Raw genomic sequence first — 21,721 nt, 5'->3', positions numbered from 1 at the left:
AAGCGTCTTTCACATCATCTATGGTTAGATGCAAAAGGCAAGCCACACAAAAATATATACACTAAACCAAAATGATGCAGCATATTGCAGGTGTGAATTAGCATTAAGGAAAAAATTAGATTTAGCTACATTATTAAAAGTTTACTACTAACAAAAAATGCTATATTATTTTAACCTCCTGGAGTGTGAAGTTGGAGTACGTAGTATAGCCACACCATTGGATTTTTGTAACGCTGAACTCAACCTGAGAACCTGAATTGCAGGATCCATATTTTTGGACAGTAGGTCTGACCAATTCACCAATGCTCATTTTTTGTAATATAAGAAAATAAGAGAGACTCAGCTTGCTAAAATTCCTTCTTACAGTGCTATATCTTTGAATTCTGAACTCTCAAGTAGTAATTTCTGAAAGTGTCTCCTGGCATTTTGTCACTTGCATATTATGGCTGTATTACTTCAAGAAATTCAATATTTGAAGATCATTATTTACCAAATACATAGAGGAGAGAAAATTGTTACTATTTGTACTATAAGAATACTCTGTTTTACAAAACTATGCATTGCATGATTCCTATAAATAGGGAGCTACTCCAGTGCATTTAAGAATGTGAAATGAATAACAGATATGTTATGTGTGTAGAACTTTCTAGTCACACATTTACTGTGGAACAAAAGGAAGAGTTTTTTTCAATATAAAACTCTTCCTGATTAATCTGTGTTCAGCATGGGTATAAACCATTTGACAAAATTCTCAGCCCATTTTGGGGAATTTGTTGTTGATCTTTACACCAGAAATCTTATTGTACCTTTTACTGATCAGTGTGACCAAATTTAGCTTTCAGTTTGTCTAGGACTTATTGAATCTTTCTCAATTATATCAGTCAAAATACTAAAATCTATGATCTTCTAATGCATTGGTTGCCATGGAAGCTGCTCTTCTGGCCTGATTTGATCAATTTTTCTCAAGCAAGTAATTTGATAATTCTTTATAAAGGGAAAATGTCATACTGTTCTTGTTACCAAACTGAAAAAGCCAAATTGTTTCTTTTATTCATAATGGTATCCTTCTAATAACTATGGTATTTTGATGGTTTTATTTACCTTCAGAAGGTACTAAGACTTGAGTTTACGTATTTTTACTTTTTACTTTTAATTTCCATTTTCTGCAGTTATCAAAAAAAATTGAAAAATCCAAGTCTTTGTAATATAAAGTGACATGTTCCTTGAGAAACAATGGCTAATCGCATCCCAGTTAATGAAACATTTAGGTAAAAGTACTCTTACTGCCAACCACCACCATCATCAAAAGCATTCATTACATGGTGCATTTGCACATTGCATTTATCACAATTAGCAGATTCCTTATTCAGAATATTTGGCAACCTAATCCTAATAGCCTACTTCCTGAAATTAAATAGAGCAGGAATAAAACTGTGCCTTGCTATGAAATGTTATGTGCAGGGACTTCTTCAGTTTCCCTAAACCAATCTGGAACCCTGGGAAGCATTTTTATTTTAAGATAATAGACATAAGATCAAGTGTGCATTTGTATGCTTAACTTTCATGCTGCATGAAAAATAGGGGCATCATGAAATTAATTAGGGGCTTTACTTTCAGCCATGAGAAACCAAACAAGTTATTACCTAGCAATTACCAGCTGTCCTTTAGGTGGCAGTGTGTAGCAAGGAGAGGCTGGCTGAGTTACTGTGTAGGATCTCTTAACAACAAAAGTGAAAAGAAAATATCAAGTTTCTTGTCAGAAATGTCTTCTCATATCTCCTGGATTTGGCTTATTTCTCTAATGCTAGCCTCTGGTTTGAATCTATGAAAATACTTGCCCTGTTATCACTGAAATCATTACCATGCATTTTCTTTGGTTCAGAAACACTATCTGTTCTTTAATCTGTACATCCAAGTACCCATTGTAGTGTTATGAGCCCTGTGGGTGTTAAGGAATAATTTTGATGACGGACTGTCAGAACTGAGTTGGAAGTAAACGTCTTAACCGTTCTGTCATCTTATGTTTCTCAAAACTGAAGCACAGAAGTTACCTGGTGAGTGTTGGACAAGAAAGGAACAAATATATAGACATCTAAAAAATATTCAGAAATTGGTACTTATTTTTGAATTCTAGAGTAAAACTCCCATGAGTTTCTCTGTATGATATGCTGTTCCATCTGGTTTTGTTGGGGATTAGACTTTACCAGATCTGTCCAAATGCTTTGTTATAAATTCATGTATGAAGCCGTATTAACCCTTTTCATTATATCCATATATCCATGCTGTACCAACTTTCTTCTTATGTGAATATGATTTTCATAGTAAAAACATAAATATGGAAAAAGTCCCTACAAATTTTTTCTTATCTTCTTTCCTCCTATCCTAAACAGGAATTATTGAATTTTGGGCAATAATGCATGTCTGTAATTAGCAATATCTTTTGTGAAAGAGACAGTAAAGGAATTAGAGCAGTCCAAGCATTACTGCTCCAAATCTTGATGAGAGATTTTATTACTTTTTATGTAATTATATTCTGTCCATGCCATATTCAATTAGAAGTCTTTCCAACAAAGCAGGTTATAGCATCTGGAGCTTTTGATCTCCTTTAAGCCTCTGATGTAATCAGGCAAAAACCGATCACTTCAGAGAGAGAATACAAAGCCCTCAAAACCTGTCTCCCCAATTTCAAATGGTATTTTTAACCCTTCGTGTTTTCTGCAGCTGTCACCAAGGCCAACAGCTGGGTTTAGTTGCAAGCTGCAAGCTTAACTATTGCAGAACATTTAGAACATTTGAGCAATCTTCTAATGCTGTTTATCAATAATGGCTTATTTCCTTTGCCTACTTGTTAAAAGGACACTGAAATCCAGCTCCTTAATTCAGTTTTTCAAAATAAAAAAACCCACAACAAAGCAAAAATCATTCAAAGGCACTATTTAAGATGACCTTTCCCAGCTGTTTGACGTCTATAACCTTGCTAAGTTGCAAGGAGTTTTCTCTCTATCTCCCTGGTCTTTCCAATGTTTTCAAATTCATAAACACAAGCTTTTTCCTTGACCCTAATTTGCTGCTTTCTGTCTTCATGCTGTAATGCCCTTCTACTGAATCTCTCGTGTTTTATCAGATGCCACTTGTTTTTATTGTTTTTATGCTCTTTACGCTTTATGAGCTTTGTGCTTTCGTCCTTTTCAAACTACTGTGGATGATTGTGGGTTTCAGTTCCCTGACACAACTGTCCTACTCCTTTGTAAACTTCCTCTGTGGGCAGAACACAGATCAGCTGCTATTTAATAAAGCAGGCATCTCATTTCATTCCTTTCACATCCATCAAAATGTCTTTTCCTAGAACTGGCATTCTTCCACTATTATTTGGTTAACTTGCCACATACAAGTGATTTTTCACTTCTTGATTGGGGAAAGAAGCTCTCAAGGGTAATGTTTTTCTTGTCAAATTGGAGAAGACCAGCTTCCCTCCTAGAGACAAAGAGCTTGCTTCTCTGCCATTTTGATACCTATCCAGCCTCTAGCACTTTAAAACTACTGGCTTTTGTGAAAGTTAGTGATATTTGGAGAAAAATATCACATCTTTAAGCTCATCTTGAGTTAAAAAACAGCAGGAAAATTATCTAGCCTAAATTGATGGACTGCTAAAATTAATTATAGTAATAGCAATTCTGAATATTTATGTGCATACATTTTTCTTTATTTGTAAGAATCTAATTATAGCATTCATGTATAGACTCTGATTTATTTTATTCCTATCACTTTTAAGAAACAAGCAAGTTATTTTTCTTATTTTGTGGATGGGCAAAATGAAGCAAAGCTAAGTGAGCAGAAATATAGTGACAGAGGGGGAATAAATGTCTGCTGATGCCAAGCCTGCTGTATCCAGCACTTTGAAGTTGCCAGCTTCTATGAAAGTGATATTTGGAAGAAAATGTCACCATTAAAACATGCTGTAGCTCTACTGGACCAAGGGAATTTTGTGTCTACCATAGGAATGTGATGCAGTAATATGTTTTTGAAAAGTCATGTTGTCTGTAACTGCTAAAAGCAGGCAATTTTCTTTGATTACTCTGATAGTCCATTAACTGATTAGGAAGGGTTCTTATTAATGATATAGGAGGGAAGAGAATTCCTGTGAGCTTCTCCTAACTGTGTGATCCATTTGGGGGCTCATTATTAAAACACTGTTATATGCCTAAAATAAGCATTTTGAGCATTTCCACATGACACCTATTGTAAGGACTATGCTAACCTATGTTCTTTTTCTGAGGAACTCCACATTATATTTTAAAATATATTTAACCTTTTTTCCTAATTATAAAATGTGTTCATAAAGTAAAAGTTTAGAACATGTAAATATGCAAAACCAAATTGTCTATAATTTTATCACTTTGGTTTATTTCTTTTACAGATTTTTAAGTAAGCATACATACAGAATTTTACAAAAATGGGTTTGTGGGTGTTTCAAATGAACCCCCACAAGTAGCATCCTTTTTCCACATCTGAAAAGTTAAAGAAAGAACCCCAAAGGAGTAAAGAGGCCAATGTAAATGCAAAGTAATGTTTATTACTAACAGGTTAGGCAGAGCAAGTAGCTTCATACCTGTTAGGCTTGCTAATAGGATTCCAGAATTATGCAGCTTTCCCCATCTAGTCCCAGGTTGTTCTAAACTGGGGCTTGCCCATGCAAGAAGCCTATTGAGGTAAAATGGATAGCATGGCAGAGGAAAATCTGTGTTCTCTGCAGGAAGGTGTCCTCTCAAGAGGATGTGAAGAGAGCTAAACTGAGCATGTCCAGTCATTCTTTCCACATTTACCAACTGTAACTTACAGGGCCAAGAGAATGTGCATTCCTTAAATTAGTTTCCCTTAATTGGAAGACCGCATCTAGTATGCACAACTATTTCCTATCAACAGGGTCACACAATACCTGTTGACTGATATTGTGCTCCTCCCTACTCCCATTTATCCAGGAAACTTCATTTTTCTCTGGTATTTCCCTAGATTCTACATGAACCCACTGGATTACATTGAAATGAAATGATTTGAGGGAAAGCATCAAAGCAATCTGTAACATCTAGGAAACCATGAAGGCACAAAGAAGTCATAGTGTATTCGGTAAGGGAACAACTGTACTTCCACATGCAAAAAAAGTGAACCTAGACTGATACCTTGTACCCTTTACAAAAATTAACTCTAAATGGATCATAGACCTAAATGTTAAATGCAGAATTATAAAACTCCTGGAAGATAGCATAGGAGGAAACCTAGCTGACCTTGGATTTGGCAGTGACTTTCCAGATATAGCACTAAGGGCACAATCCATGAAAGAATGAAAGAACTGACAAGTTGGACTTAACTGAAATTAAAAACTCTGCTTTGTGAGACAATGGCAAGAGAATGAAAAAACAGACTGGGAGAAAATTTTCAAAAGACATAACCAATAAAGAACTCATTCAAATGTACAAAGAATCTTTAAAATTCAGCAATCACAAAACAAAAAATTTCATTAAAAAACAGGCCAGGGACCTAACAGATCCCTTACCAAAGAGGTGAATAGATGGCAAATGAATATGAAAAGATAAGTTATCAGGGAAATGTGCATTTCCTAAATTTCCTAAATAAGGCAGCAAGGAAATATAAATTAGTACAATAATGAGATATCACTTACTTCATACCTACTAGAATGGCTAAAATCCAGAACAGTGACACCACCAAATACCGGTGAGAATGTGGAGCAACAGTAACTTTCATTCGTTGCTGGTAGTCATACAAAATGGTATAGACATGTAAGACAGTTTGATGGTTTCTTACAAGACTAAACATATTTACTATATGATCCAGTATTCACACTCCTTAGTACTTACCCAAAGGAGACAAAAAACTTATTCTACACAAAACCTGTTCACATATGTTCATAACAGCTTTATTCATAATTGCCAAAAAGAAATGCACTATCAAGTCATGAAAAGACATGGAGGAACCTTAAATGCATTATCACTAAGTGAGAGGAACTAATCTAAAAAAGCTACATACTGTATGATTCCAACTATTTGGCATTCTTGGGAAGACTGAACTATAAAGACAATAAAAAAATATCAGTGGTTGTATGGGGTTAGTGAGGAGGAAAGGATAAATAGAGCACAAAGGATTTTTAGGGTAGTGAAATTACTGAGTATGATTCTATAGTAATGGATACATATTATTATAAATTTGTCTAAACTCATAGTATATACAACAGCAAGTGTGAACCCTAATGTAAATCATGGACTCTGGGTGATGATGTGTCAATTTAGGTTCATCAGTTGTAATAAATGTACTACTCAGGTGTGGGATGTTGATAAGTAGGGAGATTATGCATGTGTAGGGGCAGGGGTATATGGGAAACTTCTGTACCTTCTGTCAGGAACCTAAAACTACTCCAAAAATATAAAGTCTACATAATTCTGGGATAAATTGAGTTATCTAAACTCTTATGTGTTCAAAGTAGAAATACATCAATATTGACCTAATATTCAATCAAGATTAAATAGGAGAAGTTGGGCATTATTTGACCCATGAAGGTTGGACACGCTTTAACTGGCTGTGGGTCAGAAGGGGAATAGCATTAACAAAGGTGTAGCTCAGAGGTGTGCTAACAAAGGCGTATCTGAGGATCAGAGAATTAAATTGTGCTTGTTTTCAGAGATAGCAGCACATCTAGATTAGGACACTAATTTGATCTTTGGCTTTCTTCTTAAAGTCGCTTTGGAAAGTGTATATTGAACCTTCAGAACTGTACTGAGAGCATCCAGTTTACTACCTTCACTTTTAAAATAATTCTGCTTTTCTCCCTCTGTCCTTTGAACCATCTATGTTTTCCTGATTTTGTAACACAATGCTGAAAATGGCAAGAATTGGAAAATTCAATCTGAGTAATACTAGGAAATAGAAAAATTACCTCTTTGGGAACTTAACTTCAAATCTCATGAAGCAATTATGAATAATTCTTATTTAACATTAGCTTGAACATGTTTGTGGTAATTACTAAGTGGTAACTTTGGCCTATTCTTTAGGGTTACATTACACAGTAAATAGTAGCTATAGTTACTAAGTATTTTGGGCAAGTTAACAGTGTATAGAGAATGCAGTGAAAAATTGTTGAAATGAAGAATATTAACATGGAAAAATGTTCACCAGGTGCTAGTATAAATTATGGGACTAACAAGAGGGTCCATTGCACTTTCAAATTTATAATTGTTCTGATGAAATGCTGAATCAGTCATAATCATATCATTTATTTATGAATTGTGATTTCCGGCTACTTTTTTTTTTTTTACTTATTATTATTAAGGTATGATTGATATACACTCTTATGAATGTTTCACATGGAAACAATGTGGTTACTACATTTACCCATATTATCAAGTCTCCACCCATACCCTAATGCAGTCACTGTCCATCAGTGTAGTAAGATGCCACAGATCCACTATGTGCCTTCTCTGTGCTACACTGTTCTCTGCGTGATCCCCCACACTATGTATACTAAACATAATACCCCTCAATCCCCTTCTCCCTCCCTCCCCATCTGCCCTCCCACACCACTCCTCTTTGGTAACCAGTAGTTCATTCTTGGAGTCTCAGAGTCTGATGCTATTTTGTTCCTTCAGTTTTGCTTCATTGTTATACTCCACAAATGAGGGAAATCATTTGGCATTTGTCTTTCTCTGCCTGGCTTATTTCACTGAGCATAATGTCCTCGAGCTCCATCCATGAGGTTGCAAATGGTAGAATCTGTTTCTTTCTTACTGCCGAATAGTATTGGACCACATCATCTTTATCCATTCATCTACTGATGGACACTTAAGTTGCTTCCGTATCTTGGCTATTGTAAAAAGTGCTGCAAAAAACATAGGGGTGCATCTGTCTTTTTGAATCTGAGAAGTTGTATTCTTTGGGTAAATTCCAAGGAGTGGGATTCTCAGGTCAAATAGTATTTCTATTTTTAATTTTTTGGGGAACCTCCATATTGCTTTCCACAAAGGTTGAACTAGCTTACATCCCACCAGCAGTGTAGGAGGGTTCCCCTTTCTCCGCATCCTTGTGAGCATTTGTTGTTCTTAGTCTTTTTGATGCTGGCAATCCTTACTGGTGTGAGGTGATATCTCATTGTGGTTTTAATTTGCATTTCCCTGATGATTAGTGATGATGAGCATCTTTTCATGTGTCTGTTGGCCATCTGAATTTCTTCTTTGGAGAACTGTCTCTTCATATCCTCTGCCCATTTGTTAATTGGGTTATTTGCTCTTTGGGTGTTGAGGCATGTAAGTTCTTTACATATTTTGGATGTTAATCACTTGTCAGATATGTCATTTACAAATATATTCTCCTGTACTGTAGGATGCCTTTATGTTCTGTTGATGGTGTCCTTTGCTGTACAGAAACTTTTTAGTTTGATGTAGTCCCATGAGTTCGTTTTTGCTTTTGTTTCCCTTGCTTGAGGAGATGGGTTCAGGAAGAAGTTGCTTATGCTTATATTCAGGAGATGTAAGAGTTTTATGGTTTCATGACTTACATTCAAGTCTTTGATCCATTTTGAGTTTACTTTTGTGTATGGTGTTAAACAATAATTCAATTTCATTCTCTTGCATGTAGCTATCCAGTTTTGCCAACACCAGCTGTTGAAGAGGCTGTCATTTCCCCATTGTATATCCATGGCTCCTTTATCATATATTAATTCACCATATATGGTTGGGTTTATGTCAGGGCCCTCTAGTCTGTTCCATTGGTCTATGGGTCTGTTCTTGTGCCAGTACCAAATTGTCTTGGTTACTGTGGCTTTGTAGTCGAGCTTGAAGTTGGGGAGCTTAAGACCCCCAGCTTTATTCTTCCTTCTCAGAATTGCTTTGGCTATTCGAGGTCTTTTGTGTTTCCATATGAATTTTATAATGATTTTCTCTAGTTCATTGAAGAATGCTGTTGGTATTTTGATAGGAATTGCATTAAATCTATAGATTTCTTTAGGCAGGATGTCCATTTTGACAATATTAATTCTTCCTATTCATGAGCATGGGATGTGTTTCCATTTATTGGTACCTTCTTTAATTTCTCTTATAAGTGTCTTGTAGTTTTCAGGGTATAGGTCTTTCACTTCCTTGGTTAAGTTTATTCCTAGATATTTTATTCTTTTTGATGCTATTGTGAATGGAAATGTTTTCCTGATTTCTCTTTCTGCTAGTTCATTGTTAGTGTATAGGAATGCCACAGATTTCTGTGTATTGATTTTGTATCCTGCAACTTTGCTGAATTCAGATATTAGATCTAGTAGTTTAGGGGTGGATTCTTTAGGGTTTTTTATGTACAATATCATGTCATGTACAAAAAGGGACAGTTTGACTTCTTCCTTGCCAATCTGGATGCCTTTTATTTCTTTGTGTTGTCTGATTGCCATGGCTAGGACCTCCAGTACTATGTTGAATAGAAATGGGGAAAGTGGGCATCCTTGTCTTGTTCCCGATCTTAAAGAAAAAGCTTTCAGCTTCTCACAGTTAAGTATGATGTTGGCTGTGGGTTTGTCATATATGGCCTTTATTATGTTGAGGTACTTGCCCTCAATACCCATTTTGTTGAGAGTTTTTTTCATGAGTGGATGTTGTATTTTGTCAAATGCTTTTTCAGCATCTATGGAGATGATCATGTGGTTTTTGTCCCTTTTTTTGTTGATGTGGTGGATGATGTTGATGGATTTTCGAATGTTGTACCATCCTTTTATCCCTGGAATAAATCCTACTTGATCATGATGGATGATCTTTTTGATGTATTTTTGAATTCAGTTTGCTAATATTTTGTTGAGTATTTTTGCATCTATGTTCATCAGGGATATTGGTCTATAACTTTCTTTTTTTGTGGTGTCTTTGCCTGGTTTTGGTATTAGAGTGATGCTGGCCTCATAGAATGAGTTTGGAAGTATTCCCTTTAAGGAGGATGGGTATTAGGTCTTCACTAAACGTTTGATAAAATTCAGCGGTAAAGATGCAACTGTGGAATTCTTTACCGTTTGGTACCTATTTGTGCTGTGAATAATAAAAAACCATTATTTCAAGTAGTCCTGGAGCATGGAAGTGTTTTTTTACTTGAATAAATTCTAGGTGCAGGTTCCTGATTTATGAATAGATAGGAAGCTGAAAAAATTCATTTAGGATTAGGGTTTTGAATTATGTTAGCCATTATTTTTTCTTCCTCTTGGGAAAATCTTAACTGTAGACAAAGCTAGAATTTAACAAGGTCTTGCACATAATCAGGACATTCTTCTTTACATAGTAACTAATTCCAAACCATCAGGTTGTGAATTACAGTTTTTAAAAAATAGATTCTTACTTTTGAAGTCACTATTATTTAACTTAAAAAAATTCAGTTATAATCCTATCTTCTGCCTATAGAGCCAACAATTCATAAAATCTTTAAAACTTAATTTCTGCTGATTTATGGCAGATGGTGTATTTAACACACACACACACACACACACACACACACACACACATATATATATATATATATACATATATAAACTGTTTTCTTTTGTCTTATAAAATATTTTGGACTTAACTGTGATATATATTTTTTATGAAACACATTTTACCTTAGTCTTTTCCATCCCACATGTCTTTGTTTTTGCTACTGTGGCTTTTCCCCTCTGCGTAATATCCATTGGATGGTTCTTGTGAAATATTTGAACTCAACCTCATGGGATATTTTTCAATCTCACACTGTTTGAGCATCCTGTTAAATTTTCTTTAGATAATAAACATATCTATTTAAACTTTGATGTTATGATAGTATGATATATTATAATATATCTTATTAATTTCTTAATGACTTTGGAATTAAATAGCCTACTCCATTAGGGTATATTTATTTATGGTATCATTATGGATATCATAATAGTGCATGATTTAGTAAACATAAAAAAGGTGTACCTTTTTCCAAAAGTCTTACAATAAATTCTTTTAGGCCACTGTACAACTAGTAAATGCTTTATATTTTCTAAGAGACAGTAACTTCCCACTGGGAAAATTAAAGACTCAATTGCAAGAAAATAAAAGTTTAACATATACAAATTAGTGTGGGTTTGCAAACTGGCCCCAAGTATACATAGGCTCCAAGCCACAGAAAGAGACAGGCCAGTCCAGATTGGTAGGTGACAGGTTTAATAAGCAAGGAAAGTTACATATGAGAGGCTTCTCTGGGGTAGCCTGAAGATGAGTAGATCTTCATACTCACCCATGAGAATCTTAAAAACGTGCATATATAAAGCCAGAATTCTCAGGCCTACAAGTTACTATCTCTTAGTGTAAGAGTGACCCTCCTCATGCAGAAGAAAGACTGACCTTCCTTCTGAGGATTCATTCTTTACTGAAAATGTTTTTGATAAGTAGTGCCATAAGTCAAAGAACCCCTGAGTAACAGTTTCTATCCTTTGGTAACAAATCTATTAAGTCCTCCAATATTTTTCAACTTATAAATTTTATTTTAAAAATTAGCATACATTAGAAGTTCTTTTTTGATGTACAGTTCTATGAATTTTCACACATGTATATATTCATGTAACCAGCACCACAGTTAGGATACAATAGATATAATTCTGCCACTCCAAAAAAAAAACGTGCATATAGAGGCCCTGACAGAGTTTAGTGACATACCTGGTCCAGATAGCCTCAACACCCCACTACTATCTCAAGGGTGTATCCTTGGAGCAGTTTCTGGGAGCAGGAAAGGAAACACATTCCAAGGATGGCATTGGGGAGTTGAAGATGCAGGGGGGGAGGTGGGGCCTCTAATTCTTCACTGGTCAACTGGTCCCGTCTTGATGACCTCCACCAGCAATTAGCCTTTGTGATACTGGAAGTTTTTGCTCTGTGTAGTGCAAGTGTGGTAGAAAAAAGACAACTGCATGTGTGATATAGTTGTATATGACATAGAATTCTTGTGAAAATTTTTCTTTGGTCTGTAACTGCAGTGTTGTTTCTCTGTCTCCTTGATTCACTGCCTACCCAATTACTCAAAACAACAATGAAAATAATCACTCCCCTATGGGCATAATAGTGTGTGATTGATAAGTGACTCTACATTTGTGGTTTAGTAACTGTGTTACAACAGTGCCATATCTTTTACTGTTGTGATTCATTAAGTACCTGCTTAAGGCTCTACCATTTCTTTCATTATGTTAGCTTTTGTGTAAATTTCCATCATTTATTCTCCAGCCAAGACTAACAGTAAGGTTGTTTGGAAGCAATCATTCTTTTAGAACTGGTAGCTTGGCTTTGTCCTAGGACACTAGTTGACTTTTTTTGCAGTAAATGTTGTGTTACTCTTGGTTGCTATCAATGAAGTTTGCTTTGAAATCAAGGACCCTGTCAAAAAGAAGGGTTTCTATGGGGCTGAAATAGATGTTTATCCAGAAGCCTTAAGATAGTGCATAAATTCTTTAGGAACAGATAAGAGTCACATTGTGTGAGTTAAAATCATGTGTCATATCAAAGTTACAAGAAAGTAGGACTATCGGTTGGAATGCAAATGTTTTGGACAATCAGTCTAGTGTGTATGTGTTCTGCAAATTTATATTTATGTCACATATAAGGTTTTAGAAACTTTATAACAATTCTCCACAGTAGACATGTCCGTAATACTACTGCCTATGAATAGAAGAGAGAATGATTTCAAAAGGTTTGCCTCATGTCAGTCACCTAAAAGATAAGTTAATGATTAAGAAAATATTTTTAACATCTTACCTTTAGGAAGGATATGTACTAATTTCCTCATTTTTCATGGAATCTTTAGACACTGCCCAAGATAATTAATTCAGAGCTAGACATTAAACTACACAATTTTAAGTCATAGAGGCAACCACTGGGATAACACAAATGCATATTAGGTGGAGGAGAGAGAGAAAGAGCAGAGCAAGATAAGTGCCCAAATTTCGCATCTTTCCTGGTGGGGAAACAAGGGACACTGTCAGGCATTTAGGAACAGAGAGAGGTACACACATAGATCATGGTGATGGTAGCCAGTAAGGTAACTAAGCATACAAGTGTAGAAGTAACTGTTTTTGGAGAAGAGGGCCAGCAGGTTAGACCAGGGAAGAGACCTGACCTTTTCACTTTTAACTTCCATATCATTTGAATTTATTTTTCATGTGTATGCTATATCTTTAGCAAAGATACTCTCACTTGGTATTTCCATTCTCTATTCTTATTGTCTATATGTTGTATAAACATAGGAGGCAGCTTTCCCTGAATCTCAAATAGCTTAAATCTCCCCTCTCTCTAAGAATGGGCCATCTCCTATGACCACCAGAGCATTTTCCCTGGGTTTGAGCCCCTGCCAATCCTCTGGGTGAGACGTCTATACTGTACCCAAAAACTGTCAGTTTGAAGGCTTTATTGGAGCAAAATAGTTGTTACAGAATATGGTTCCAAAGGTTAGAACAAAGACTTATATGCAAATATAAGAAGAGTCAGAGTTGTTCAAAAATGGAATGAATTACTTCTGAAGTTACTGAGGTCCTGTCATTGAAGATTCAGTTTGGGGTAGGTGGTATTAGCATCACCATACAGCGGGTAGGAAGGCAAAATTGTGGCTGACTTTCTTCTGCCTTATTGGGGTGTAAAGAATATGTAGGAAGTCTTTCTTTTGAAAAACAGATGATGATGTAGTGCATAGCCTATGGGGCAGCATTTCTCCATATATGATCCATAGATATCCTGAATGGGATAGTGTTTAGAAATTTCTGGGTCCCTAACTATACCTGCTGCCTCAGAATTTTTTGAGTTCTGGGAGTCTTAACTTTTAATAAGCACTCCAGGTGCTCCAAAGGTAAGAGTCTGCATGGAAAGCAGAAGCACATATAAAATCTGTGCTAGAGGAGTATGTTTCAAGAGTGTGGCTCTTATGTGACCATCATGAAGTATGCAATGAAATAGTGTCTGGGGAGAAGATGGTCAGTGCCAAGACTTTTTAACAAAAAATTGTGCGCATTTTGTTTTCATAGTATTTCTCCTGTTTTCACTGTATATTATTTTTCTCTCATTTCATGCTGTAGCAATAGTGATGCATGTTGATGAGACTATATAGGTAATCCAACCCCAGGCAGTCATTTTCAGGTAATTATTTGAAACCAGAACAGCACTTAACAGCACTAATTTACCTGTTTGGGAGATTAACTAATTAAAAGCTCAAACAAGACAGGCTTCTGTTGTGTGGTCGTATGTGTTTCTGGGTGTGTATATGCTTTCTAAACTGATAAAGAGGAAAGAGAGAAAAAAATAAAGAATAGTTTGCTTTCTGATGTTTTTCTGCCATCATTTTATATTATTAAAATATAGAGTGTGGTTTTGATTTCTCTGTTCTGAAAAATATGACAGCAGATTAATATGAAATGATGGGGGAGGCACAATTGAAAAATAAATCAAATTTATTCAGCCATACTTAAGAAAATGCAGTAGAAGAGGGCAGTGTTTTAGACAGATTATCTAAATGACTAAGGGAAAACAAAAGTTTTGGATTTCATTAATGGAGCACATTTTTTATACTCTCAGAACACTATACTTTGTGGACTATAAATTTTAATCCAAGTTATTGGTCTAATAAGACAGATTAATGGTATATATGCTGCAGTACAAGTAATCACTCCATTGATTACACAGAAACAAATGCCACTGTCTTGTTATTGATATAATGAGAGAGGCTTCTTTTTTGTCTTTGTTTCCTTGCTCCTATTTTTTTTTTTTCTTGAGACAAACATCTAATCAAACCTTGATACATTTCTCACAGTCTTAGGCTTGGCCAGGTCAGTACTAAAATGTATCTTCCTGAGAACCCTTGTTGCACTTGGGTGCTCCTTCGTTTTTAGAGCTGTGTAGTGCTACATCAAAACCATCTTTTTAAAGCAAAATCCATTTCAAATAACAGTATCCTATCTTTAAAAGTTGCTAGCCATCTTAACATTCTAAGAAAAGCTGAAATACCTGTTATGGCAACAGGATTTTGGCTAAATTTCACGCATGGTTAGCCTTATGATGTTCACACAGACACTCCAGGTAGTTTGGTTGCACTTTTCCTTGTCACAGGCACGTTTGAGCTGTGTCATTCCTCTGTGCTTTCTCCACAGATGTAGCTATGATTCCATGTGCGAAACGATCCTGTTTATAGTTTGATGTCATCTTCTTAAATCTGGGAAGTGATTAGGGGGTTCTTTGGGTTGAGAAACATGTTAAGATATTGTGATTATTGCCATTCATGAATTCAGATTCATCTGTGTAGATTATATACCCTTTTTCTTCTGAAATGAAAAGATGAGGGCTTTCAAAATTATTCTTTAAGATAGAATGTGTTCTTTAGTAGAATCTGAAATGTAACTGTAATAAATATTTATCTAATCTAGAGGACTTACACACAGAGTTCACCACCATTTCAATTTCAATCTTTCTTTATCTGCCACCAGCACTGTCACTTTGGACTAACTCATTTCCCCCTGCCCTTTAATGGTGGCAACAAAAGACACAGACCCTTTTTATATTTCCTAGTATGTTTAGGCTTAGTAAAAATTCTTATAATATTCATTCATTCACACATTCTTGTCTCATGGGATAAGGTAAACATATCATTTGCTTCAGTTCCTTTCTTTTTTCTTGTTTGAATTCTGAAGCACTTCCTTTTTTATTTCTAAATCCATTTCTTTAGTACATTCAATTATCTCCAGCACTCCCACAAATAGCTGTGGGTGGTGATGGGGCGATGTATTGAGATAGTGCTTCTGCACATGCCCTCTGAGCGGCTTTATAGAACGCAGGCAAGTAGAGTATAGCTCTGCAGCAGCTGGACTTTCAAATAGAATTCAACGAGATATTTCCCTTTCATTTCAAGAAACTTGAGCTATATACCCTACTTAGTATGCTGACATTTCACAGTTGATATCCTCATATATTTTCCTTTCCACTTGATGGGCAGGGATGGGAATTGAAGTGCCCTTTTCAAATAAAACATGCTTTCTTTTTTAGCATCTGTGTATGTTGACTACACAAATCTATTTGGCTGAAGTCTACATTCTTCCTAAATTTTTATGTTGTACACCTAATACAATAACTACCAAATGTTGGGAAAAAATGCTAAATAGTTCTCTGAGAGTTCATTACCATTTTGGCTCTATGATTGCTATATTTAAATATATATTTAGTTTAGAAATTGTTAAGAAAGTTTTTATTCCATCTTTCATTTCTTTTTCCCTTCTCTACTAGCTTGAGTACTTGTGTTTTATTGATTTAAAATGTCACAGCAGTTGGTGCTAAAATAAACTCTAACAGTTTGATGATATCAAACACAGCATTTTAAAAATCTTGAAAAAAAGCAATTTATAGTTTAATAGATAGGTTCTGTGTTTTGAATATATTTTTCCTTTGTACCTGGAACAATTAGATGACCAAACAATTTTCCCCAAAGGAAAAAAAATGTGTTTTTTCCCAAGAGATAGGGAGTTGTACCTATGATTTAAGCTTTTTTATCAAAGATAGTTTCAAATATCAAAAACTTTCAGCAGAAATATCACGCTTGTTCTCAATCCTACAGTAAATTTGGTTATGGAAAATTTAATATAGTCTGTGTGGAGAGTCTGGAGATAAGTGTGTTGTTTCCTCTTGGGTAACTCCAAATTGTTTTCTTTAAACTTGTGGCTTACCAGGTAATCCTCTAGGTGAACCTTGACAATCTGGTTATGCTGTAATGCCAGATCCTCTGAAAGCAGCAGGTGATTGGCTAGCTGCCTCACCACTTCCAGCTCTGGGCCTAGGAGAAGGAGACATGTGAGTGTTTATGATGAATTTTAGTGTGGGGTTTATTTAGATTGAAAAGTAACCATGAATGTTAATAAGAGAAATTTTGAAGAGCTTCAAGACCCATTTATTCGAGGTAGTTTAGAAGAGTTCATTTGTACAGGTATAACCTCTCCTGCTTACTTGAAGGGGAGACGAATGCTTATGATAGATTTAAGATTAACTTAAAGAAACATAAAATTTTTTCCTTTGAGAACTAGAAAAGAACCTGTAATAGGGAAGGGTTCAAAATCAATGACCCTAATAATTTTGTGGTAGTAGAAACTATATATTTTTTTAAGTGAGTGGGCACAGAAGGAATATGTTGTTATTTATGAGAGTAGCTAATGGTTTTGGGGCACAATTGCATTCAGATATAGGCCAGCTTCTTTGAATGTATAATCACATTTTATTCTTATAACCCTATAAAGTAGTAATTGTTATTTCTCCTGTTATACAGGTGAGACATGTGATGATGGAAAAAGGATCAGAATGATAAGAGACTATGGCTTTGGAGATGAAAGAAGGGGACTATAAGCCAAGGAATGCAAGCACCCTTTAGAAATTGGAAAATACAAGAAAATAGATTCTCCCCTAGTCTTCAGAAGGTGTCTTAGTCCATATTGGCTGGTACAACAAAATACCACAGACTGGGTGGCTTATAAACAGAAATATATTTCTCATAGTTCTGCAGCCTGGAAATCCAACATCAGGGAGCCAGCATGGATGATAAGAGCTCTCTAAGAGGGTGCAGGCTTCTTGTCTCCTCATATGGCAGAATCTCTAGAAAGCTCTGTAGTTTCTCCTTTATAAGAGCACTTAGTCCTGTTCACTAGCTCCACCCTTATGACCTAAACACCTCCCCCAAACCCATCTCTTATCTGAATCTCATTAGTATTTAAACATATGAATTTTGGGGGGACAAAACATTGAGACCTCAGCTAATAGGAACAGAGTATGGCAAACATCTTGATTTTAGTCCAGTAAGACACATGTCAGACTTCTGAACCCCAGAATTGTAAGATAATAAATTTTTTAAGCCACCATAATTATGGTGTTTTGTCAAAACAATAATAGAAAATTAAGACAGAAATAATATTTGTATCTATAGAAGGTCTGAGAAGGCCTCAGAATCTCTAGTATGGCTGATAGAAGGTATTTTTGACTTGTCTCCCACAATCAGTCAGTAAAGACTAGAGAAAGTGGTATGAAAACAGCAACCCAAGACTTCAAACAACCTGAAAAAATCAAGGGAACATGATACCACAAATGATCATAATAGTTTTCCAGCAATCAACTCCAAAGAAATGAATATCTGCAATTTATCTGATACAGAAATAAAAAGTAGCTGCCTTAAGAAAGCTCAATGAACTACCAAAAAGCTCACAGAAATACAAACAAAATTAGGAAAACAATATATGAAAAAAGTGAGAAGTTTAACAAAGAGGTAGAAATAATAATAATAAAAAAAAACAGAAGTTCTAGAGCTGAAGAATATACTGAATGAAATGAAAAATGCAATAGAGAGAATTCATTTCAGAATGGATCTAATGTAAGAAAGAATATGTGAAGTAGATGACAGGATCTTTGAAATTATCCAGGCACAGGAGAACAAAGAAAAAGAATGAAAGAGTGAAGAAAGCCTATGTGAACTATAGATTCCATCAGGAGAAGAATATGCAAATTATTGGAATCCCTGAAGTAGAACAAAGGGAGAAGGAAACAGAAAGCTTATTTAAAGAAATGATGGCTAAGAACTTCCTAAATCTGGGGATAGATTTGGCCATTCAAGTTCATGAAGCTTGTAGGTCCCCAAACAAACTAAATTTTAAAGAGATTTTCTCCAAGACACATTGTAATAAAATTGTAAAAAATCAAAGACAAAGAAAGACTTACAAATGTAACAAGAGAAGTTTGTTACTTACATGGTAATCTCTATAAGGCCATCAGCAGATTTCTTAGCAAAAACATTACAGGCCAGAGAAGAGGGGGATGAATATTCAAAGTGCTGAAAGAATAATTGCTAACAAAGAATATTTTATCTGGCAAAGCTGTATTTTAGAAATGAAGGAGAGAGAGAGATTCTCCCAGACAAACATAACCTGAGGGAGTTCATCACCACTAGACCTATCTTATAAGAAATGTTGAAAGTTCTTCAAGTTGAAATGTAAAGATGATAATTAGTAACAAGAAGGCATATGAAAATATGCAACACACTAGTAAAGGTAAGTATATACACAAATTCAGAAAACTCTTAATATTATAAAATGGTGATATGTTAACTACTTGACTCTAGTAAAAAGGTTAAAAGACAAAAGTATTAAAAATAACTATAGCTACAACAATTTGCTAGTGAATATCCTATATGAGGTAATTGTGAAATCAAAAACATAAAAGGGAGAAGTAACAGACTAGAGTTTTTATATGTGACTAAAGTTCCATTGTTAGCATATAGTAGAGTTATATCTATAAGATGTTTTACATAAACCTCATGGTAACCACAAAGCAAAACCTACAGTAGATGAACACACAAGAAAAAGGGAATCAAAGTGTAACTCTATAACAAATCATCAATCCACAGACAGGAAGAGAGGAAGAAAGAAACAAGGGGACTACAAAACAGTCAAAAAACAATTAAGATGACATTAGTAAGTCCCTATCTACCAATAATTAATATAAATTGTTTAAATATTCAATGAAAAGACATAGAGTGGTTGAATGGATTTTAAAAAAAGTTCCAACTGTGTGCTGCCTAAAAGGGATTAACTTCAAATTGAAGGACACCCATAAGCTCAAACTGAAGAAATGAGAGAAGATATTTCCATGCAAGTGGAAACCAAAAGAGAACAGGGGCATCTATACTTATATCAGACAAAATAGGCTGTAGGACAAAGTCTGTAATAAGAGAAAACAAGGTGATTATGTAATGATAAATGGGTTAAATCATCAAGAAGATATGACAGTTGTAAATATACATATATACCCAACATTGGAGCACCTAAAAATACTAATATACTAACAGATCTGAAAGGAGAAATACACAATGCAATAATAATAAGGTACTTCAATATCCCACTGTAAGCAGTGGATTGGACATCTAGAGAGAAAATCAATAAGGAAATGTTGGACTTGAACTATACTTTAGATCAAATGAACTTAATAGACATATACAGGATATTCTTTCCCACAGCAGTGGAATGTACATTCTTGTAAACTATGGAACATATCCAGGATAGGTCATAAATTAGATCATATAAGTCTTTTCATTTAAAAAGACTAATCATACAAAGTATTCTGAACACAAAGACATGAAATCAGAAATCAATACAAGGAGGAAAAGTATAAAATTCAAAATATGTGGGGATTAAATAACACATTGCTTAACAACCAATGGGTCAAAGATAAAAATATATTGAAACAAAAACGGAAAAACATTATACCAAAAACTCATGGGATGCAGAAAAAGCAATACTAAGTGTGAAGCTCATAGGGATGAGTGACTATATTAAAAAATATCCCAAATGAACAACTTAACAGTACACCTCAAAAACTAGAAAGACAACAAACTAAACCAAAAGTGAACAGAAGGAAGGAAATAACAAAGATCAGAACATAAATAAGTGAAATAGCAGAAAAACAATAGCAAAGATCAATGAAACTGGTTTTTGAAAATAAGAAATTGAGAAACCTTAATTAGACTAACTAAAAAGAATGAAAACTCAAATAAATAAAACTAGAAATGAGCAAGGAGATATTGCATTCAATACCACAGAAATACAAAGGATCAAAGAGACTACTATGAACAATTATATGCCAACAAATTGGATAATTAGAAGAAAGGAATAAATTCCAAAAACATATGACCTACCTAGACTGAATTTTGAAAAAATTGAAAATCTGAACAGACCAATAATGAGAAAATGGATTGTATAGGTAATCAAAAAAACCTCCCCAAAAGAAAATTCCTGATCAAGATGGCTTTATTGATGAATTATACTACATGTTTAAAGAAGAATTAATGCAATCCTTCTCAAACCCTTTCCAAAATTGAAGGAACACTCCCAAACTTATCTTATGAATTATCTTATTATTACTCTGATACCAAAGGCAGATATAAGGACATTTCAAGAAAAGAAAACTATAGGCCATATTCCTGATGAACATAGATGTGAAACATCTCAACAAAATCCTAGGAAACCAAATTCAACAGCACATTAAAAGGATAATATACTATGACCAAGTGAGATTTATCCCAGGGATATAAAGATGGTTCAACATATGCAAATCAATGAGTTTGATACATCACCATAAAATAAAAAATACAAATCATACAATCATCTTGATGAAGAAAAAGCATTTGGTGAAACTCAATATCCATGCGTGAATAAAAACTCTCAGCAGTTTGGGTATAGAAGGAACATAAACTCTCAGCAAGTTGGGTATAGAAGGAACATATCTCAGCATAATAAAAGCCATATAAAATAAACCCACAGCTAACATCATACTCAGCAGTGAAAATTGAAAACTTTTCCTTTAGGATCAGGAACAAGACAAGAGTGCCCAGTCTCATCATGCCTATCAACTAGTACTGGAAGTCCCAGACAGAACAATCAGGTACAAAAAGAAACAAAAGGCATTGAATTCAGTAAAGAAGTAAAATTGTTTCTACTGACTAACATAAATGTTATTTAAAAGATGACATGATCTCATAAATATTTAGAAAAACTTAAAGGATCCACAAAAAAATAGAACTAATAAAGTAAAGTTCAGGATAGAGCTCAATATACAAAAATTAGTTGTATTTCTATACACTAACAATGAACTATTTGAAGGAGAAATAAAGCAAGAACACTTATAATTGTATCAAAAACTAA

The 21,721-nt window shown here is 34.7% G+C and overlaps 1 long non-coding RNA gene across 1 annotated transcript in view; it reads left to right on the top strand.

The window, feature by feature from the left end:
* Positions 1 to 19,885, top strand: part of LOC130682866 (uncharacterized) — a 208,734-nt gene extending 188,849 nt beyond the window's left edge. Inside the window, exons 2-3 of the long non-coding RNA XR_008996261.1 lie at positions 16,718 to 16,838; positions 17,308 to 19,885. This is a non-coding gene — a long non-coding RNA (uncharacterized LOC130682866). The remainder of the gene's footprint in view (positions 1 to 16,717; positions 16,839 to 17,307) is intronic.
* The last annotated feature ends 1,836 nt before the right edge of the window (positions 19,886 to 21,721 follow it).

Source organism: Manis pentadactyla, chromosome 3 (assembly GCF_030020395.1).
Source record: "Manis pentadactyla isolate mManPen7 chromosome 3, mManPen7.hap1, whole genome shotgun sequence".
NCBI classification, from domain to species: domain Eukaryota; kingdom Metazoa; phylum Chordata; class Mammalia; order Pholidota; family Manidae; genus Manis; species Manis pentadactyla.
The sequence above is the reverse complement of the archived record's forward strand: the minus strand, read 5'-3'. Positions and strand labels throughout refer to the sequence as shown.